This window comes from Mus caroli, unplaced genomic scaffold (genome assembly GCF_978045245.1).
Source record: "Mus caroli unplaced genomic scaffold, Mus_caroli_1 scaffold_19, whole genome shotgun sequence".
Taxonomy (NCBI): domain Eukaryota; kingdom Metazoa; phylum Chordata; class Mammalia; order Rodentia; family Muridae; genus Mus; species Mus caroli.
The window spans coordinates 49,539,821-49,556,348 of record NW_028227274.1 but is presented as its reverse complement, the minus strand read 5'-3'; the positions used below and the strand labels follow the sequence as shown (position 1 = coordinate 49,556,348).

Here is a 16,528-nt window from a genome sequence, read left to right as displayed (position 1 = left end):
TCAGCCACACACTCATCACACCTGCTGTGGCTGGTGCAGAATGAGTTATACATACAGTGACTGTACCATGAGTCAGATAAGGTCAAGGAACTGCCTGCAGACACTTGATATTATATATTTTTGATATTTATTCAACTACCTCTCTGGGTCTTGCCCCTGGGAACATTCTCTTCTTCGCCCCCTTCAAAAGTCTCAACTGCACTCCAGCTGATGCCCTCCAAGGAATCAGTTTGCTGGGAAGAACAGTAGTGATTTAAGCCATGCTCTTAAATATGAGCAGAGAGGCACATGGGACAAATATGAGACTCGCTAAAAGCTTTCTCGTATTTTTGTCAAAGAGCACACTTAGTGATCAATAAATAGTATTCTATCTGGCCTCGTTGTGCTACCATTTGATCAATTTTAAAGAATGAATTAACAAATTGACTAATGCATGGCATGACTTGGTCAGTCAAACAATTAATTTTCTCAAGAAATGACATTTTGTTCCCATAAAATGATATAACTTAAATAGAAGTATATGCTCTAAATAAAATGATAATTTTTCAACATCAAGTCGGAACTTCAGTTGGTGTGTAGAATAGACTGGCTTAACAGTGAGCGCCCCCCCATTCCAGGAATCATCCTGTCTCTACCTCCCCAGAAATTAAGATTACAAGAGTACCCCGCCATATTATAATCCATAGGTGCTTATTCCAAACTCTTTAGCAGCTGCTCTGTCTCCTCAGGACTGTGGTCAGGAGTTAAGGAGGAGAAACATAAGGAAAACATCCAAGTGTGCTCACACACTTGGTGATAGGACAAGTTAGTAAGGATTTAGAATTAATGTTCATATAGAGAAGGAAAGTGCAATCTAGGGCAGGAGGAGCAAGCCAGGAAGCACAAGGAGATGAGGACTATTAACCATGTGCCTCCTGACATCATGGTGGTTACTGGTTCATCACGACCTCTCAACAGCACTACTCTGGGAAGATCCTTAGAGGGAATATGGCGAATGTTTAGAAGTTGCTGTGAAAACTTAGGATAAACCAAACAATCTCAGTTTCTCTTTGGTCGCCATTTAACTTCCATGCACACATGGTTCTGCTATTGGAGAGTAGTCTTTCTAAACGTGCGAAAATGAGTATCCTAAGTTGGTCTCAAATTTAGTGGAGAAAATAATGACACCACAATTGAAAACTTGAAGAGAATTAGATTTCAAGAGTTTTTTTTTTCTCCTTTTTTTAAAGAGAGTAGTTGAGGTAAGGTCTTACAAAGACAGTTTTGCTTGTCTGCTCCAAGGGAATATTTGGGAGAGGGCAATGTATTGATCCATAGTCTGGGCAGAGAGAGCCTCAGGCTTGGAGCTAAAGATGGGGGTGGGGCAATGGTATCACTCAACTTTGAGAAAGAAGCTATTAAGATATATGGAGTTACGATAGGCATATGAGGTTACCTAAGACTGAACAATGAAAAGCTGTTCAGGGACTACATGGCCCGAGCAACAGCTCCCTCACATCTACGTTATTTAATTCTATGGTTTATGTTAGGAAAGGAGGTCTGAAAAGCCACTAATACGGGGTTTTTCTGCCAAATATGATGCACTGTGTTATTATGTGAGCTACAAAGGTAAACAGTGGCATTAACAGCAAAGTATCATTTCATTTCAGTTCCACTTGGAGCTCAGAGCGGCTTTAAATTAAGATAGAAAGTTATGGGAGGAAAAGGACTGAACCTCACATCTAACCTTTTACTAGGTTTTCTAGACTGGAATTTAGATTTAGATATAATTTTATAGGAGGTTATTTTCCTGTAGAAGTGAGCAGCATTTTCTGTATGAAAATCTATCTGTTCACAGTTTGAAGTGTGAAACTGTTGTAATGCAAGTCTCTGGCAGTTCTGCGGCAAGTTTCTGAATGTCAGTATGTACCACCTTTTAGTAAGGAATGGTCTCCACTCCATTTCCAAAGCTAATTCACATTCATATTTAGAAATTTTTTATTAGGTATTTTCTTCATTTACATTTCCAATGCTATCGCAAAAGCCCCTCATACCCTCCCCCCCCACACACACACACACACTCCCCTACCCTACCCACTCTCCTTTCTTGGCCCTGGCGTTCCCCTGTACTGAGGCATATAAAGTTTGCAAGACGAATGGGCCTCTCTTCCCACTGATGGCCGACTAGGCCTAGTTCATAATGTTGTTCCACCTGTAGGATTGCAGACCCTTCGGCTCCTTGGGTACTTACTTTCTCTAGCTCCTCCATTGGGGGCCCTGTGATCCATCCAATAGCTGACTGCGAGCATCCACTTCTGTGTTTGCCAGGCCCCAGCATAGCCTCACAAGAGACAGCTATATCAGGGTCCTTTCAGCAAAATCTTGCTAGTGTAGCAATGGTGTCAGCGTTTGGAAGCTGATTATGGGATGGATCCCTGGATATGGCAGTTTCTATATGGTCCATCCTTTCGTCTCAGCTCCAAACTTTGTCTCTGAAACTCCTTCCATGGGTGTTTTGTTCCCAATTCTAAGAAAGGGTAAAGTGTCCACACTTTGGTCTCCGTTGTTCTTGAGTTTTAGTTCACAATTCTTTTGTTTGTTTGTTTGTTTGTTTGTTTGTTTGTTTTTTGAGACAGGGTTTCTCTGTATAGCCCTGGCTGTCCTGGAACTCACTTTGTAGACCCGGCTAGCCTTGAACTCAGAAATCTGCCTGCCTCTGCCTCCCGAGTGCTGGGATTAAAGGCGTGCACCACCACACCCGGCTTAGTTCACAATTCTTAAAGCACATCTTTAGGTGATCTCACATAAATAATCCTTACAAGAAGTGTGGGAGTGTCAGTACCGCAGGATGCTTACTGGATTTACACAGGATTTAGGGGTCCTCTTTCTTTTTTTTACCATGGGTCCTTTGACTAGCATCCTTCACTATATAGTGAAGGGGAACACAAGGAGTCTCTGAGTTCATTTCAGGACGGTATGTGTATACAATAAAGTGGTTGGTAAATTATTTCTTCCTTGTTAACTCATCTAGAAGTACTCCTTTTTAAATTCTAAACCATTATTTAAAATATTAAAATTCTGTCAGTCTCACGTCTTAAGTAATGTTACATTTCCATCTACAAACAGAAATGATCAAACACACTACCTCAGTAAAGAACTGCCATTTTAATTATAGTGAAATGAATCAACAATACAGATCTGTTTGCAAAATATGTGTTTTAATGTTACAGTGAAATCTTTTTTAAAAATTTTTATTGGTTACTTTATTTATTCACATTTCAAATGTTATCCTCTTTCCTGGTTTCCTCTCTGCAACATCCCATAGCATTCTCCCTCCCCTTGCTTCTATGAGGGTGCTCCCCCACTCACACACCCACCCCCACCTCACTGCCCTAGCAAAACTTTATCTTGTTGCTTGTATCTTATCTCCTTCCCCTGTTAAATCAAGGCAGGAAAATGTCATTAAATCAGAAACCTGTATTTTGTGTTTTCATTTGTGTTAATAAGATTTTGTAAATACAGCATGAAACACTCTCTCTATAATATCATGACAGAAAAATATCCTCTTTATGATGTATATGTTATATTATATATGTGATTGTATTTGCAAAGGGCTAACAAAGGATAAGGGATTTCATTTAGATTTTTATTTGCTTATGATTTTTGTTATTCAAGGCCCTTAAGTATACATCAAAGGGATCATAATAACCAGTGAATATAAGAATTTACATTTAAAAAAAAAGAAACAATTAGTATTAGTTCCCCATGAAAGAATCATGTAACATACCTATGACAAAGATGAGATTTTTATCTAGTAATGGGGGTGAAATCAGAAAACTTCAAGTGGCAAAATGCTATTTTTTTACTCCTAAAGTCTGTTGTATGTATTATATCTATTATATTTTCTAAATTTTCATAGTAAAGGTTGTGAATATCTGACAGATTCTCAGCTGTGTAAAAGGTTGCTTTGTAGATCCCTACTGGTACCAAATGGATATTGGTAGATGTGCATATTCTTTTGGTTATGTGCATACATTTTATAAGCTGATATTATTGGAAGACAAAGAAAAGTAATTCCTACTCATTTCTCATTATTCAAGGAATGTCTAATATGATAATGGCTTGATATTTGTTGATATTTTGATAATATAAAGTTTATTTTATATATATTTTATATATATAAAATATGATAATTTATAAACCTTTTCATTATAAGAGCTACTTCCTTTGCTAAACTCCTTAGCTTTCTTTCTAGTTTGCTCAAACCATCTCCTACCTGACATGCCCTACAAATATATGTATACTCACTGACTGAATTATTAATATATTCGTGAGAAAATAAAGACATAGATCTAGTGAATAAAAATTCATATTATTTATCTTTATATTCATGATCCCAATTTTCATGAACACTTATCTATGTAAGTCCTTGTAAGTTAGTGCCAGGGAGTGAATTATGTAAAATTAAAAATCAATATTAATCATCAAATATATGGAAATCAAGTTACACAAAATTTAATTATGGACCAATTTATCCTTTTTGTGACTTTTTCTAATACAAGTTCTGTCTGTATATTCCCTAAGAGTTCCTAAGAGAAATTCTAGAAATGTCTCATTCTGCTCTCTAAAATTTGCAATTGGTCACTGGCCAAGTGGGTCCTTTGTCTCATGTAGGAGGAAAGGAAGAATCCTTTAGCAAAATCAAGCTTAAAGTTTACTGCTTAGGAAGTACAGTAAGCTGCTGCATAATGTAACCCATCTAGGTTATATGCCAGGGGAGAACAGAAGAAATCTTTTCTGGTATGTCAAGGGATTAATGTAGGTACATTGCATGGTTTCACAGATCCACCATCCATGCACACATCCCTATGCCTCATGTGTATTTCCTGTGATGTGTATTCCATCACAGCAACAGGCACCCTAAGACAACACTATATGAAACAGAAATAAAGTTTTAAAAGATATTTTGAGTTGAAAGTAAATATCATGAAGCCTATGTCACATAAGGTATTTATGCAACAGCCACATATCAGAAAGTTCATGTTTGTTTGTTAAAGATTACATTTTGTGTAATTTGATTTCCACATATTTGATGCTTAATCTTGATTTTTAATTTTACATAATTCACAACCACTATGAGATAAACCTTTGGGCATGTCTTTGGGTGATTTTCTAGATTAGGTTTGAAATGAGAAGTTTCATCTTAATTTTAGATAGTACCATTCCAAGAGATGGGGTTGATAATACTTCCTATTTTTACAGATATTCTAGGTTCAGTACCCAGCATGGACATGAAAGCTCACAAACTTCTCTAACTACAGTTCCATGTGATCCAATGTCCTCTTCTGGCTTCCTTGGGCACTAGGTTTCCATGTGGTAAATATACACACAAGCAGGGACACATATACATAAAACAAATATTTAAAAATAAACAAATAAAATAGACATGCTATGGATTTAGACTTCCTGAGTTTTGTGATGTCTTAGGAAAAGGTCATCCAATGTGAGTATCTCTGACATCTTAGGAGGGATTTTCATTATTTTGGAATCAATGATGATCTTGCTTGTATGGTTATCGCCTTTGGCAACCTGGTACAAGGTAGTATTGAGTAAAGTGCACATAGAGGAGAACTTGCAAGTTCAGACCAGTGGGCTGTATCCATTTACAGCTGGGCTCTTCATCCTTTATCATTTTCAGTGCTTTCTTTTAAAATGAAAACCAGGGCATGCTTTTCATGCTTATAAATGCTTGGAGTGGAACAAGGGCTGCCATGAACTTGAAATTTGTAATAAAGATCCTTTTAAATAAGTTCAGTATTTCATTAAAACATATTATACATTCTTTCCATTTGAGGAGAGAGGAGAGAGGAGAGAGAGAGAGAGAGAGAGAGAGAGAGAGAGAGAGAGAGAATGTTCATTTGTCTGTGTGTGTATTTGTGTGTATGTGCATATATACGTGTGTTAGGATGCTATAATGACTATTTGCATTCATATATTAATACAGTAGAATTTCCCTGTAATCATAGTTGTCTCTTGGTCTCTGTGATACACAACTGAACTTCTTAATTATCATCTGATTTTATCAACACCCTTTTTGTTCCTTCCAAGTATTTATCATGCAATCATATTTTCACACTTTTATTTCAGTGGATTTTTCATCTACTAGAGTTGTCACTTGCAACTGCACTGTGCATTGAAATTACCTGAAGGGTTTGACAAGGCCATCTGCCAGAACTTACCATCAGAATTTTTGATCAGTGTGTATAGATTGGAGACTGAGAGTCACATTTCTGACAAGTCCCCAGTTGATTCTAATGCTAGTGGCAGAAGGAGTGTGAACTTCTGGTGTATTAGCCAGACGCTACTCTATTTTTGTATTACACTAGGTGTTTATTTCACAATATATGTGTGTATTTGAACATTTCAGGGTATTTCAACAGAGGTTCAGTTCTAATGTATTTTTGTGAAACATTCAAAAAATACATTAATTTTAAGATAGGTATTTCAATCGTCTTTTGCTCTCAAGCTTCCAGAAAAAAAAAACTTAAAATGCAATTAATATGAATTTATATTTATACTGAAAAGAGATTAGCAAAGAATAGCTAATGTTATTAATAGCTAAAAGAGATAAATAATGTTTACAAAGACCATTGTTTTCAGAGAGATATAGTCATGGGACTGCAATTTCATTTTTTTTGTAAAAACAACTTTATACCTACATGCTTGCCTTAGTGAAAATTAGAGATCCAAATTTTAGTGACAAAAAGAGACTCTATAGATGTTGTCCACTTTCCCCTGGAAGGCAATGTGAAACATCTGCTAACTACAAAAGAGACCAGGGACATTGCTTTTTGAGTGGTATTAAAGACAGATGTATAACAAGACTAGAAGCAGCCAGACACAGAGAATATGTCACATTCCTTCACATTCCTTTGCTTGTAGCAAAAGTACATGTATGTATGACTCTATGCACATGTGTACATATTACTTGTTTTGCTTTTTGCTCTCATAGATAATCTAATAACAAAGACAAACTATGACATGGATTATCAAAGTAATTACACTAGAAATTCTTGAGTCCACCCCTTTTCAGAATTAGTATTTCATGAATCAAAAGTATATATACTTTATAGTTTTCTTATGATTACTTCATAAGTAGATGGCAGTTATCAAGCCCTATATAGAAATATCATCTGTTAAATGACAGTTTCTAGTAATCGATTCTTTTTCAAAGCATACAGAGTATCTAAAGCTATCGAACATGATTGTGAACTTATTGAAAACTGTGCAGCTACTATTTCAATGATGCATTAAGCATTTTAAATATGTTTCTAGAGATCATTAATCATGATAGTAGCCATTTAATATAAAATTTTATGAATATATTCTACTGCTGGCAACTTTTTTAATCAAGAGAATTATTTTCTATTTTTAAACCAGAATATAACCTTAAGATTCAATAAAAATTCTCCTAGATGAAATTTACCAAGGTGCAGGTCTAGGTTTTTTCCCTACTCTGTGTTAAAGCCTTATAACCTTTGTAATAAATCTCCAAGGAAGGTTCTCATTCTTATGTAGTGTTGGGGTGAAAGAGGTCACACAGCTAATAAAAGTCCTCAGTCTAGTGAACTCAGGTATATCTTGGTCTAAGGTACTGTCCAAATAAATCATGAAAAATAGCTCTGGGATTGATGTCCAATATTCTAGCACATAACATAATATGGTGATTAATTTAAGATTAACAGAATTTATTTTTGTGCATGGGAGAGTGACTAAATGGGCTCTATATTCATTCTTTTCCTGGTATAAATGTGAAAGTATAATTTTCAAAATGAAATGTGTTATTACACACAGTCACTATGTGAGGTTTAGAACTCTTGATTTTATTTATGCTAGTTAAGACCTGTATTCATTGAAAAGTGTCTTCTCAATTACATAAGCATGAAGATCTCCCTTCATGGTGCCTATTATTCAATATGTCTGTAAAATTCCTTATTTAAGTGACATTGCACACATTTATTAATCAATAACTGGTATATCTCACCTAGCATATTCACTCATTATTCAAAATCACCCACATGGCATTGACATGAACAATGAATTTTGCATATGAGCTCTACCACATAAACAATTTAAGGACAAAAGAACAGATATGGTTATCATACATTGAAAAGTTTTTACACTAAGATATGGTGGCATATCACTGAAATCTCAGTATCTGGAGATTGTGATAAAAGGATCACGAATTCCAGCCTAGTTAGAGTTATAAACCAAGACTTCATCTAAAAATTCAATTTAAAAAATTGATAAATATCTGCACAACAGACAAAGCCGAAGGTGAGGAGACAAGCTTCAGTTGAGGAAGAAAGCACTTATAGATAGACAGGACATATGATAGGATAATATTGAAACATAAAGATGTCAATAACCAGGGGCAGGGGGAAATTATGCAATGAAGAGAAATGGGAGATGAATGTTCTATATTTGGCTTCCTTTCTCTCTGCCTTAAACTCTAAACTGTAATAAATATTGATACATTTTTATGCAATAGTGATTTCTGTCATCTTACTCTAATTCTGTTTGATTTGAAATTTTTTAATATTCTGGACTTTGTTAGAAATAAACCATGCCTTGAAAACTGTCTGAATCTGTAGCCATTCTTTGTACGTAACAATTCATGACCAGTTAATATGACCTTGAAACAAGTTTCTACTGGAAAATACCTTTATTTTTACCAAATCTTAGATTGACATTTGCTAAAATAGACATGTTTATATCCATTTGTCTATAAAATGTGAAATTATTTTGATTTATTTTCAGCTGCTTCTTCAATGCCTTCAATCAGCATAAAATTGATATGGAAATTGGTGAGGAAATTCAGATTTTGTTTGGATTTTTCCATTTAGTTCTTGTCTAAAGCATCTTCACATGGACTAACCTGTGCTACTTAAATTTGACTGACTTGTCTATCCTCATGTCCAGAAAAAAGCTCCCAGAAAATTCATTCAGCTGATAGACAACCTGGGTTTTCCTATATTACTTTATATTCTTATAGAAAATAAAGAGAATAGATGAAATAATATTTTTATCTATATATGAATGCTTAATTTTCCTAGAGGTCAACAATGATCAGAGCTCATAGACCATGGACAATTAAATCATGATACCATTTGGAAGTTTTTATTTCATTTTGAAGCTTTACAAATCTACCTAAAAGGCTATTTCTGGAGCCTTTCTTGGCATTTCTTTGTTAATTTTCTTTCTGGTGGTGGACAGGATGAGTGCCACCTCACTAATTTTTCCTTTGGCTTTAATGGTTCTAGATATGTTGGACAAAAACATTTACAGTTGACTCATGTAGGTATGCAATGCCTGCCCATCTGTTCTAGCCGTTCACTCTGCCATTTCTGTATCTGATTAAGCCAAGCTATAATGTGCTGGATACTGTCTTGAAAAATCTCTCCATGAATTGAATTGTCTAAAATCAACAGTGTAGTTGCCTTTAAATTCTAAGCAGTCATTCAGAAGTGCAGATGACAGAAGAGTTAAGTAGAATTGTCTAAAGCAGAAGGTAAGAATACTCAAACTGTTCCTAAGGAGTAGTGCTACCAGCAACAAGATTCTCTGTCTCTAAAATTTCTTTGTTTGCTTTTGTTGTTGTGTGTACCTGCATGAGTTTATATGCACCATGCAAGGAGATCCCTATGGAGGCAAAGAGAGGGCAGCAGAGCAGAGATGGAATTCTGAGTCATGGGATATGGATTCTCTGAACCGAGCTCAGGTCCTTTGCAATAGAAAAAGGTCCTCTTAACCTCTGAGCTCTCTGTCTGCAAACTCTCAAATCTCTTTTAACTGAAATTGTGGAGGTATTTAATGAGTAAAACCATGGGTTGAAAAAGGGGAGAACATGGTGAGTTCAGGAAAATTAGCATTTAGTATTTCTCCCCGTTTGCCATTCTCCCTGTCTCCAAATCAGTCTGTTCCCTTTGTTCTTGTGTTTGATTTTTGTGCTTCATGGCTAGACTTCTGAGGAGATGTAGCTCAAGGCAGGAGAGCACGAGGATCTGTCGAGAGAAGAACAAAAGCTGAGGAGATGAGTTGAGACTCACAGTGAGTGGCAAAAGGAACAATCCCTGAGGATTTATTCCAGACTTCCCGAATTCCACATTTAAGCCTTTTCAATGACAAACTCTTTCTGCTTTCTTGTAGCCAGGCAACAACCCTGAGAAACCATGTCTCTAGCACAATGACCAACTGGCCAATTTGCTTTTCTCATATCTATTGTGTGTATACAAATCTCACAAAATCAATAAATACAGTAAAGTATTTTAAACAAACAAACAAACAAACAAAGAACACAAATTTAGGTATCTCGTAAAATTCCCAATAATTTTGCACGTGACTATATTAATTAAATGCTAATATCACATTCTTTCTATCTTTTGTCAAAGAACAAAATGAACTAGAATTACAGGTGACAATGACTTGATGAGGCAAATGACTTGATAAAAGAGTGGAAATTATTTTATGAACTTTATAATTATTTGCATCCATTTGAAAGTAAACTGAATATTTGGAGCCATGTAGGTGGCTATGAAGGAGGTGCAATACTCTTTCCACAGAAGCAAATTAGGACTATATAAACGGAAAAGAAAGTATTTCTCAACAACCTGTCAAATTTATCATTAATACGTTGTTGAGATCTAGTTGCACCCTATGTTTAGTTACTGTATAATGTATAAAACATTGGTTTTACATCCTGGGCCTTGCCCTAGGTGAATTCAATTTACAAGCAGATTTGAACTATACTTCGAATACAATTGTAGAAGCATCTATGTGGGGATATAAGTACTTCATCTGTCTATACCACCAATGAAGCAGACCGATAAGTAACTTCATAAGAGTACTTCATAGAAGTAAAAAGGGCATTACTTACACATTTATCAAAGTAAATTGGGGTCATATGAGCATATGGAATTCTAAAATATAGTAGGCCTAAGAAATTCCCAGCCATTCTAGTCTAAGGAAAGGAGCAACATCTACCTGGATCACCTAAAAGGAGAAAACAGAATGGCATTTTCAGTGGCCCTCCTTGACCAACCAATGTATGTGAAAAGAGATTGGCATTCATTGAGTTCATACACTTGAGACACCCTACTTAAACTGAAATCTGTCTTTCCATCCACAATCCATCTTTCTCCAGTTATTAAATTTTACTTTCACTTTAGCTTGAAAATGAGTTATTGATAATACTATTACATAACCATTTCTGTGAAAAATAAATGTGTTTTGTGTGGAGGGAGCAGGGTCAGGAAGAGGAGGGGACTCTACTGAAGTGAGAAAAAGACACTGAATCTTCAGCGTTGACTACTTCCAAAGTTGATTAAAATGAAAACATATGTAATATTCACAATTAAACTACAAAATCATCTCTTCATATAAGAACTCACAAGTTCAACTTTCAAAAATACTTCATTAAAAAAAAATGAATATGCCAGTGTCTTAGATCTCTTGCTGGGAAGAGATGCCACTTCCAAAGTTAATTCTTATGAAGGACAGCCTTTAACTAGGGGGTGGGGGTGGGATGGGGTGGTTGCTTATAGTTTTAGAGGGCTAGCTCATGGTTATCACAATGGGAAGCAGGCATTATTCTGCAGGTAGTAGCAGAAGGTTTCACGTGTTAATTTGGAGTGAGCAGGCATAGAGAAAGGCAGCAGGCCTGGTGTAAGGCCCACACCCAGTAATATACATCTCTCAATAAAATCACAGCTCCTAGTCTTTTCCAAACAATTCACTAACTGGGGATTAAGCATGCAAATAAATGAGCCTATGGAGGCTATTCTCATTCAACAATCAAATACTTGAAATTTCCTGTGGATGGTGATAGTAGAAATGTATATCATATTGTGTGTGTTTAGGGAAATTAAAGTTCCTGAGTCCTGGGAAAATATGTATGCAATAATCTTGAAGTCATTTTTTTCCATAAAGGTGATAAGCTTACTTTTAAAATTGTGGTACTATAATCTATGTTATTCCCATTGCCCATTAAGCTGACGGCAAACAATCAGTGTTTTTATATTTTTACCAGATTTTTAGTACAGGTGTTTAGCTTACTGGAAATTTGTAATTCGAATAGCTTTCAAAGTGTAAGATGCTATTTAGGCAGAGAAGTGTGTGACAGTCTGAATCATTTCGCCGATTACTTTGAAGTCCTTTATGTTTAAATGAGCAGACTGTCAAGGAAAACCTTTCCCTGCAGCTGTGAGGCCACTTCTGTTCCATTTCTGTAACACAAGAGAGGATTTTAGGGACCAAGTTGCCCGTGTCTTGAAGCTTTACTCATTTTCCATTAAAATCTCATGAGTTACTCTTTTCCTTATATTGTGTTGAGTTTATTACTAAAAATAAAATAAGTGAGGGAATTTGTCTATTCATATTCCTCTGTCTTTCTTTTGTTTGACCTTTGTACATGTAATATATTTTAATACTAAGCTGCATAGAGATTTAGCTAAGAAACTTACAGGTCATTAAAACCACATCCTGAAGGGAAGCAAAACCTATGCTGTGTGAAAACCAATAAAAATGTGTTTCATTGCCTTGCTTTATTTTATTAATTTTTATTTGCTCTTTCATTGTGGTGGTGTTAAATCACATTATTTATTTTTTTAATTAATTAATTCCATTACAACCCAATACCAGCCCTTATTTCCCTCCCAGTACCCCTTCACGCAAGTCTCCTTACTCTGGGTATCACCTCCCACTCCCTACCCCCCACCCAGTACATCAAGTCACTACAGGACTAGGCACATCCTCTCCCATTGAGGCCAGACAAGGTGGTCCATTTAGAGGCACAGGATCCACAGGTAGGCAGGCAACAGGCTTAGGAACAGTCCCTGCTCCAGTTGTTGGTAGACTCACATGAAGACCAACCTGCTCTTCTGCTTTGTAAGTGCAGGAGCCTAGATCTAGCCTGAGCTTGACCTTTGGTTGTTGATTTGGTCCCCAAGGTTCCATGTTACTTGAGTGTGAGTCTCTGCACCTCAGAACACAGTTATGCTAGGTTCCTGTCTGCAAGTATAACAGTATCATTAAAAGTGTCAGGATTGATGCTTGGTCATGGGATGGGTCTCAAGTTGGACCAGTCATTATTTGGTCATTCCCTCAGTCTCTGCTATATCTTTGTCCTTGCATATCTTATAGGCTTGATACATTCTGGGTCAAAGGTTTTCTGGGTGGTTTGATGTCCTTATGCCTCCACTGAGAGTCCTGCCTGGGTACAAGGAGTGGCTATTTCAGGATTCACATCACCTATTGCTTGGAGTCTCAGCTAGAATCACCCCCATAGATCCTTTGGGGTCTCCTTGCATCCCAGGCCTCTGGCAAGTCCGAGATTGCCTCTCCTCAGCCCATACCACTGATCTCCTATCTCTCTGTCTCTCTGTCTCTCTGTCTGTCTGTCTCTCTCTCCCTCCCATTTTCCCTAAATATGATTTACTTCCATCCCTCTTCCACCAGTTCTCTCTTTCCATTGGTCTCTAATATCTATTTTGTTTCCCCTTCTGAGAAAGATTCAATCATCCTGCCTTGGACTCTCCTTGCTTTATAATCATAGTAGATCTGTAGAGGTAAAGACATGGTATTCACATGCTAAGGACCAGGTGTAACATTTATTTACTTATGCTCTCTTTTATTGAAATCTATGATCATTTGAAATAATTATGTGAGAACATAGCTTTTTAGTGCTAGACAATTAGAAGTGATCAAAGTCAAACATCATTGCACATGAATATCATAATGTTTTGGCTCTACTTCCTTACTATGTTTTGGTTAACACACTAAATTTGTAAGTGAAAAGGTGTTACTGGGATCTGTTTTGTGAGTTCTCAGTCTCCTTAATTAAAAAAAAATCAGAGGTAAGTTTGAACACAACCTTATTAGAACTTGAGAGAAACCAGTAGAGCAAGTAAGCTGTAAATCTTGGAAGCTACACAGAATAGCGAGATGGAAAAAGAGAGAAGAAGCCATGTTTTGGGGAATGGGAGGCTGGCAAGCAGCACGAGGTAGAAGATGGGAGACTGAGCTTCAGAGAATGCGAAGGCCCAGCATGCCAGGGAAAGCATGCTCAGACTTGGCTGTTATCATAAGAAATTGAAATGAAAGGAAGCTGGAGAGGTAGCTCAGCAGCTCAGAATTCTCAGTGCTCTGACAATGACCGGAGCTTGACTCCTAACAGCCACACTTGACAGCTCACAATTACCTGTAACTCAGCTCAGAGTCCATGATGCACAAACAGAAAGTCAGAAACACATATACCCATAGTTACACTAACAATAAATAATAATGATAATAATAACAGCAAAACTTATAAAAGAAAAGAAGGAAGAGGAGGAGAAGGAGAAGAGGAAGGGAAGGAAGGAAGAAAGGTACAGAGGAAGAACTGAAGAAAGGAAGAGAGGAAGGAAGGAGGAAAGAAGGAAGGAAGGAAAAGAAAACCCTAGAAATCAGAACAAGCTGAGAGTCTGTACATTGCAGTCTCTGCCCTGCTGCCTGCTAGAAATTTTGCAAACCTGTGCAAGGAAGGGAGGCAAACTAAAACATCTCATTGAGTAATGGGTAATAAATCTCCCATCTACCCATAAATGTTTAAAGGTGAATCAGTTTCCTGAAGGAGGGGCCGCAGAATGTATTTCTGTCAAGGCTATTGACAAGCTCAGACTGAGTAACATTTAAAAGTAAACAACAGCATATAAAGTTCTATGTAGGTTGGGACCCAGGGCCCTGGGCAGAGCACAGATCCTTTTCTTTTGATCCTGAGGAAGTACATTTACCTTAATTATCCTAAGTCAAGCCCAGCTACTTCTTCTTCTTCATAAGGTCATTTAAATCCTAAGCAGGAAATTATCTTTCCAGGCCATCAAAGAAAAGGTAAATAGGTCACCAAATCCAGGAGGGAGCAGCATATCCTCAATTGCCACCAACCTTGATATAAGACATGAAAGGCAGGTAACTAAAGAAAGGGGAAAATGGTGCAATTGCCCTACCTGTGTGAGTTTGTAATACCATGAGAGAAATGAAAGAAAGCATTGCAATTTATTTTCCTTAAAATTTAATATACTACATGAAAGTATAGCTACAGAGTAGAAGGAGGAGGAGGAGGAAGGAGGAGGAGAAGGAGGAAGAGGAAAAGGAGGAGAAGGATGAAGGAGGAGGAGGGAGAAGAAAAAGAAGAAGAAGAAGAAGAAGAAGAAGAAGAAGAAGAAGAAGAAGAAGAAGAAGAAGAAGAAGAAGAAGAAGAAGAAGAAGAAGAAGAAGAGGAGGAGAATGAGGGGGAGGGGGAGAGGGAGAGGGAGAGGGAGGGGGAGGGGGAGAGGGAGAGGGGGAAGGGGAGGGGGAGGGGGAGAGGGGGAGGGAGAGGGAGAGGGAGAAGAGGGAGAGGGAGAAGAGGAAGAGGAGGAAGAGGAAGAAGAAGAAGAAGAAGAAGAAGAAGAAGAAGAAGAAGAAGAAGAAGAAGAAGAAGAAGAAGAAGAAGAAGAAGAAGAAGAAGAAGAAGGTGATTGAGATTACAGAATGAAGAAGGTTGAGGTTACAAGATTTTCTTAAAACCCAGAAAAAGAAAAAACTTCCTTCTGGAAGTCATGGCAATTTGAATATGTTCTGGTGCTTTTGCTTTTCTTAAAATATCTTCTAGCTTGCTATATTATATGACTTTTCAAGTTAAAAGGATGGGATGCAAGTTGTATACCAGGTCTTGATTTGAGTAATGACTTTCTTACTTAGCCAAGTAGATAATAGAGTAAGATTGTGTGTGTGTGTGTGTGTGTGTGTGTGTGTGTGTGTGTGTGTAGAGGAGTTGCAGTGGTTAAGGCTGCTTGTTGCTCTTCCTGAGAAATTGGGTTCAGTTCCCAGGACTCATATGATGGCTCATACTTGTTCAAAACTCAAGCTCCTTTAGAAAGGGCTTCTGTCATGAGTGGCACATGCAGGGCAACTCGATTGTTCTGTGTGGGGAATCAACATCAAGGGATTTCGGAAGCATAATTTTTTTGGTATTTGGGCAGCACAAAACTCAAGCTCCTGAGAAACCTCCTAAAAGTGCCAGGTACACAAATGATACTATCACATACACACATGCAGGCAAAAGACTCATATACATTTAAAAAATTGAAAAACAGGGTTTTTTTTTAATAAAGGAAGCATTTAGGTATGATAAAGACACATTGGCCTGTTCACTAAGGGTTAATTCAAAGGACATCTCAGTCACTTTGATGGGGAAAACTTGCCAGAAGAGCTCTGTGTTCTAGAAACGAAGATTACTCTAAGACCTATGTAAACATGTAGGTTGGCATTAGAGTCTCTCAAGACACTCTCCCACTCCTGGACACTGCATTTAGATCTATTTGTGGTATTCACACCAGAGAACAAAGTATACATCATGCATTTTCATTTCTTTCTCCTTGTAAACTACTTCCCACTCCTCAGAACTTGTTCTATCTAGGCTGGTCCTCTACACCTTCCTCATGTTCACCATATACATCACCTTTCCAAAACA

At 37.1% G+C, this 16,528-nt stretch overlaps 1 non-coding gene across 1 annotated transcript; it reads left to right on the top strand.

Moving 5' to 3' along the window:
* The first annotated feature begins 15,929 nt into the window (after positions 1-15,929).
* LOC115029970 (U11 spliceosomal RNA) lies at positions 15,930-16,057 on the top strand. Its single transcript, XR_003835522.1, has one exon. It is a non-coding gene; the product is annotated as a U11 spliceosomal RNA (small nuclear RNA).
* The last annotated feature ends 471 nt before the right edge of the window (positions 16,058-16,528 follow it).